The sequence below is a fragment of the Aegilops tauschii genome, chromosome 3, assembly GCF_002575655.3.
Source record: "Aegilops tauschii subsp. strangulata cultivar AL8/78 chromosome 3, Aet v6.0, whole genome shotgun sequence".
In the NCBI taxonomy this organism is placed as follows: domain Eukaryota; kingdom Viridiplantae; phylum Streptophyta; class Magnoliopsida; order Poales; family Poaceae; genus Aegilops; species Aegilops tauschii.
Window position 1 is genome coordinate 318,724,673 of NC_053037.3, and position 6,061 is coordinate 318,730,733.

Genomic DNA, 6,061 nt, shown 5'->3' on the forward strand with positions numbered 1-6,061 from the left:
AGTATTCGAAATATCCAGATTGCTATAGACTGTTCTGTTTTTGACAGATTCTGTTTTCTTTGCATTGTGTACTTGTTTTGATGATTCTATGATTTTCTTTGAAGAGTTTTTGGCATAGAAAAGTTGGAATACAGTAGATATAATGCAAAAATAAAATATGAATGGGTTTTCAACAGTGCTTATAGTAGTGATTTACTTTCTTGTACTAACGGATCTCACGAAGGTTTTGTTGAGTTTTGTGTGATTGAAGTTTTTATGTTTTGGGTGACATTATGATGGATGAAGGAATAAGGATTAGCAAAAGGCTAAGCTTGGGGATGCCCATGGCACCCCAAGATAATATTGAAGAAGTATCATGCAACTAATCTTGGGGATGCCCCCGAGTGGCATCCCATTTCTTCCAACGACCATCGGTATTTTACTTGAAACTATATTTTTATTCATCACATATCTTGAGTTTTGCTTGGAGCGTCTTGTATGATATGATTCTTTGCTTGTTTTGCTTTGTATTTTTAGTCATGAATCCTTGCTGGACACACCTATTTGAGATAGCCAAAATTATGCTATGACTTGTTAGAACTGCTCTCTATGCTTCACTTGAATCCTTTTGAGCTATGGAATTCCTCTAGTGCTTCACTTATATCTTTTTGAGCATGGTGTGCTTTAGTAGTTTTGAAGAAATTCTCTCATGCTTCACTTAGATTTATTTGAGAGTTGGTAAACAATTTAAGAAAATCTCTCATGCTTCACTTAAATTATTTTGAGAGAAGTAAATTTTTATGCTCATGTTCTTCACTTATATTTGTTTGAGTTTATTAAAAGCAACATATGAAACTAGTTCCAAAGTGACAGATATCCAAGGAGGATATAATAAAAACTTTCATGAAGATCATTGGACAAAACAAACTTGATTCCTTGTAATAGTTTTGAGATATGTTGATATAATATGTGAGTCATGTTGATGAGTAATTATGCTTTAGTAAGAATATTGGTGTTAAGGTTTATGATTCCCTATGCAAGCATGAAACTCAATAGTTATGCAATGAAATTACATCCTACTTGTGGTGCATTATTCGGTGTTAGTTATGCTTAATGCTCGCTTATGAGATGTTTCGTTTCTTGGTTGGATGCTTCTCAATATTTTGCTAGCCTTCGTTTGCACTAAGTATGATCACTACTTGTGCATCCAAAATCCTTTAAACCAGTTTTTGCCACATGAGTCCACAATACCTACCTATATGCGGTATTCTTTCGGCGTTCTAAGCAAATTTGTATGTTCCATCTCTAATTTTCAAAACAAATTTCTCTTTTGTGTGCTCGTACCGCTCATGAAACGGTAGGGGTTGGCTGATATATTTCCATGTTAGATGTGTTATTCTCAAGATGAGTGTTTATTCACTTGTCATTGCACGAGAGTACGATAAAGGTATTAGGGATGCCAGTCCCGAAATGAGAAATGAATTTACTTTATGTTGTCAAATAATAAATTCCTTGGAAAGTGTTGGTATGGAAGGCACCCGTGGATACGGTTAGCCCTGGAAAGTAAAAGTATGGTGGAAAAAGGAATAAACTTTATTTTCTGTTTGGGAACCGCCTATGATATATCTAGCATGGAAAGTATTGGGAACTACTCAATCGTTTTCATTAACAGGAAAATCATGCCACCCAAAATGTTTTATCTCTATCTTTTCCGCCTTGAGATCTGGCACCTCTACAAATCCCTACTTACCTTCGCGAAGGGTCTTTCTATTTACTTTATGCAATTTTTATTTTTACTTGAGTCTCCATCTTCTCTTATAAAGCACCAGCTAAGGGGCACTATGATCGTATTTGAGCATTGAGTGTAGCTAATATGCGAGTGTGTTTCATGAATGGATCAATGACTGAGCATAATGGGCTAGGGATAACTTGCTTTAGTGTTGATATTTTGAAAGACATGGTTGCTTGTTGATATGCTTGAGTATTAAAGTCCTCATGTCAAAACTAGACTATTGCTTTGAACCATATAAAAGTCCAATTTTCCATGCTATAAAACAAAGAATATGTGATGAACATGTTAGGCGGCATTCCACATCAAAAATTCTGGTTCTATCATTTACCTACTCGAGGACGAGCAGGAATTAAGCTTGGGGATGCTGATATGTCTCCAACGTATCTATAATTTTTGATTGTTCCATGTTGTTATATTATCATTCTTGGATGTTTTACAATCATTTTATACCATTTTTTGGAACTAACCTATTGACATAGTGCCAAGTGCCAGTTGCTATTTTTTGCTTGTTTTTTACATCGCAGAAAATCAATATCAAACGGATTCCAAATGCAACGAAACTTTTTGTGGATTTTTTTGGACCAGAAGACACCCAATGGGCTAGAGAAGCACCTGGGGGTGCACCCAGGGGGCACAACCCACCAGGGCACGCCTAGGTGGGTTGTGCCCACCTCGGTGCCCCCCACGCCGCCTCTTTGCTCTATAAATATCCCAATATCCCAGAAACCCTAGGGGAGTCGACGAAAATTAATTCCAGCCGCCGCAAGTTCCAGAACTACCAGATCCAATCTAGACACCATCACGGAAGGCTACATTATCCTCATTGGTGCCTCTCCTATGATGCGTGAGTAGTTCATTGTAGACCTACGGGTCCGTAGTTAGTAGCTAGATGGCTTTCTCTCTCTCTCTTTTGATTCTCAATACAATGGTCTCTTGGAGATCTATTTGATGTAACTCTTTTTGCGGTGTGTTTTTTGGGATCCGATGAACTTCGAGTTTATGATCAGTTATATCTTTTTATATCCATGAAAGTTATTTGATTTTCTTTGATCTCTTATATGCATGATTGCTTATAGCCTCATATTTCTTCTCCGATATTTGGGTTTTGTTTGGCCAAGTTGATCTATTTATCTTGCAATTGGAAGAGGTGCTTTGTAGTGGGTTCGATCTGACGGTGCTTGCTCCCAGTGATAGAAAGGGAAACGACACGTATGTATCGTTGCTACTAAGGATAAAACGATGGGGTCGCCACAGTGGCACACGGGAGGTGGAAAGTTTGTACTGTATACAAGTCTATCGCCTAGCACCGTAGGACAAGCGCATTTAATGCGTTGCCGACGTGCCCTCTCACTTTATCGGGGACAGCAAGGAAACTCGTCCTGTCCACCACCGCTTCGCCTCGCTCCAACGCACGTCCAGGCTGACTAGGCGTGCAGCGCCATGTTGGCTGGCTGGCTGCTGAGGTGGTGCGGTAGCAGAGTCTTCACGAAGATCTGCATGCCACCACGCAGGTGCTTGCTGAGTTGGCCAGGAAGCTGCATGTCGCCATGCAGGTGCTTGCCTTGTTGGCGGGTTGACTTCTGTGTTGGAATGGCGGTGGAGCCTTGGTAGGTGGGGGCCTGGCTGCGGCCCCGCAGATGTCTCGAGCAAGGGTCTTGCCAGCGCCCCGGCAAGGGCCTTGTCGGGGCCTCGCAGACGTCCCCGACAAGGGTCTTGCCGGGGGTCTTGTGAGCGTCCCCGTCAAGGATCTTGCCGGGGTTTCCGTCTTCTCGTTCTCATCTAGTATTGTATGTCCTTGGTCTTTACAAAGATCTGCATGCTACCATGCAGGCGCCTCCCGAGCTTTGGTTCCAATGTTTTCGATGGTGTCGGAACTCTTAGGCTCAAGGGTGGCGGCTCTACTGGTGTTGGGCAAGTTGCCTCGGCAAGGCCCTTGCCGAGGCTACGTAAGATGCCCCGGCAAGGCTCCTGCACGGGAGAACCCACCTTGTCCCTCTACTCCTCGTGCCTTTGGCTTGGCGCTGCTCTGGTAGTCTTGTGTCTTCGCTTCCTCTGCCCCGCCAAGCGTGGCTGCGGGTGTGTGGTTGCGACTGCCCGTGCACAAGTAAAGGGGTATAAAAAGGACCCCTACTTTTGTACACCGACAGGAGCCCCGGCCCTGGGCCACATATAAGCGCGGAGCGTTTTTGGGCCAGGCCCAGAACGGTGTGCGGGTACGCGTGGCAGAGTTTCGCCGCAGTAACTCCCTTGACAGTTGCGCTTCCCCACGACCCGCGTTGAATGTATGACGTGGGGTTCGTGCATGGGGCGGTTGCAGCACGCTTGCATCACATCGTGGTAAATGGTAAAGAGGCGGCCCGCGCCTTCCCATAAAAAGAGGAAAACGCAGGGGCGCGGCTCATTTACTAAGTGGACTCGGGTCGTGGCCTTCAAGGCGACCGCGCCCCACGATCACGGGGTGGAAAACAGTCGCTTCACTTGTCTTCTCGATCCTGGCCTGCTCGCCACGTGTCCTCCATGCCTCAAGGATGGTAGGTGGTGGACGCGGAGGGCACGGGCCTTAATGGTGAGGCGGGAAACCGGGTCGTCGTGGATTGGAGCAGCGGGTCGGTCCCGATTCCCTGCGCCCCTAGCGGCTGGATTGGTTAAGTGGGGCGGCTGAGCCCCAGCCCTTCCCCTTTATAAGAAGGGGAGGGGGATGGCACCCTTCAGTCCTCCAACATCCATCTCCTTCCATCTTGACTCCTTCCTTCCCTTCGCTATGGCGAGAGGGCGTGCCAGCGCTCCGATGGCAGCGACGAGTGTCTCTGCTCGACTGTAGCGACCCGACCTCAGACGGTCTAGTCTCTGTGCTTAAGTGTCATCCCTGGATCGGTATGCTGACACACACAGTACTCGAGGATTTATAACAGAGGTAAATCACATGTATAAAGTAACGTAAATACTATTACCTCAATCCATATAGCGGAAGTAACAACAAGGTTGTGGATTCCCATCAACACCAACGGCAAAGTTGAGTGTAGAAATCGTAACCCTAACATATCACTTACTCGTCGTAAGATTCCTGCAACATGAGACGTTGCAGCCATATAGGTCAGTACATTGAATGTACTGGCAATTTCACACTGTAGAGCAATGCTAAATAATGGCTATCACTACATGCATATTTGGCTGGTGGAAAAGCTCTGTCGTTATAATGTTTTTGCGAAAAGCCAATTTTTCCCTACTGCAAAGAAATATATTTTATTTAACTACAAAGTTTGTTGAAAACATTGAGAAGGTTCCTCCAACTCAACCCCAAAAAATAATTATAACCCAACAAATTAATTTGGTAAAGTGATGAGATCAACATGATAATCCAAGAACCAGATACTCAAGATGTCCATAACCGGGGACACGGCTAATCATGATTAGTTCGTACACTCTGCAGAGGTTTGCGCACTTTTCCCCACAAGACTCGATCTCCTTCGTTGGATTTCTTGCACTACATGGTGTTTGAGAAACGGATTACCGAGACACAATCTTTCAGAAGCATTAACTCTAACACTAGGTAGACAGTACCAACCTACATCCCCTACATCTGCTAGCCGACCACTGGAAGAGGTCATGCAACATACTCAACTATGCTAGAGCCCATAATAGCTTGTGGCTGCACACGGAAGTTTCTAGCATGAATAATCTTATGATCCCTTTGAGCCTGGGTGGCATTCCATAGGGTGATCAGACGGGTCCTCCGGGATCCCCTTGGGCAAGCACTGGGTTCTCCAGGTGCCCGGGCAAACCACTGGGTGCTCCAGGGTGCCCCTACCATTCCACCCAGATGTGTATTAAAGTAGCCACCTTAAGTAAACCAGTACTTATCATTCTCACATCTGTCATGGATACACTCAAACCCAGTCCACGTCTATGAGCATAGCATGGCAATATAAGCATAACGTAAAAGTAACTCCCAAGGTTTGAATGCAGGACAATAGGTTCCTACCTCATCAACTACTTCCCAAAACCCACATGTTATCAATCCTACTCACGCAATGTTTGAGGGTTGAATCTAATGCATAAAAACTGGGTAATAAAGGGGTATGATCAAAGTGTGAACTCGCCTGTACAGTTGATGAAGATGATTCGCACTCATAACTCCTGATAGTTCTACTCGTCACACTCCGGTCAATCTACCGCAAGCAAGCAATAGTAACCACACATAAGCAATCATGCAAAAGAATCGAAGAAAAGACTTCGGAAAACATCGAAAACAAGCAATTCACTCTTGCAACATAAAAATTTTTCTAACAG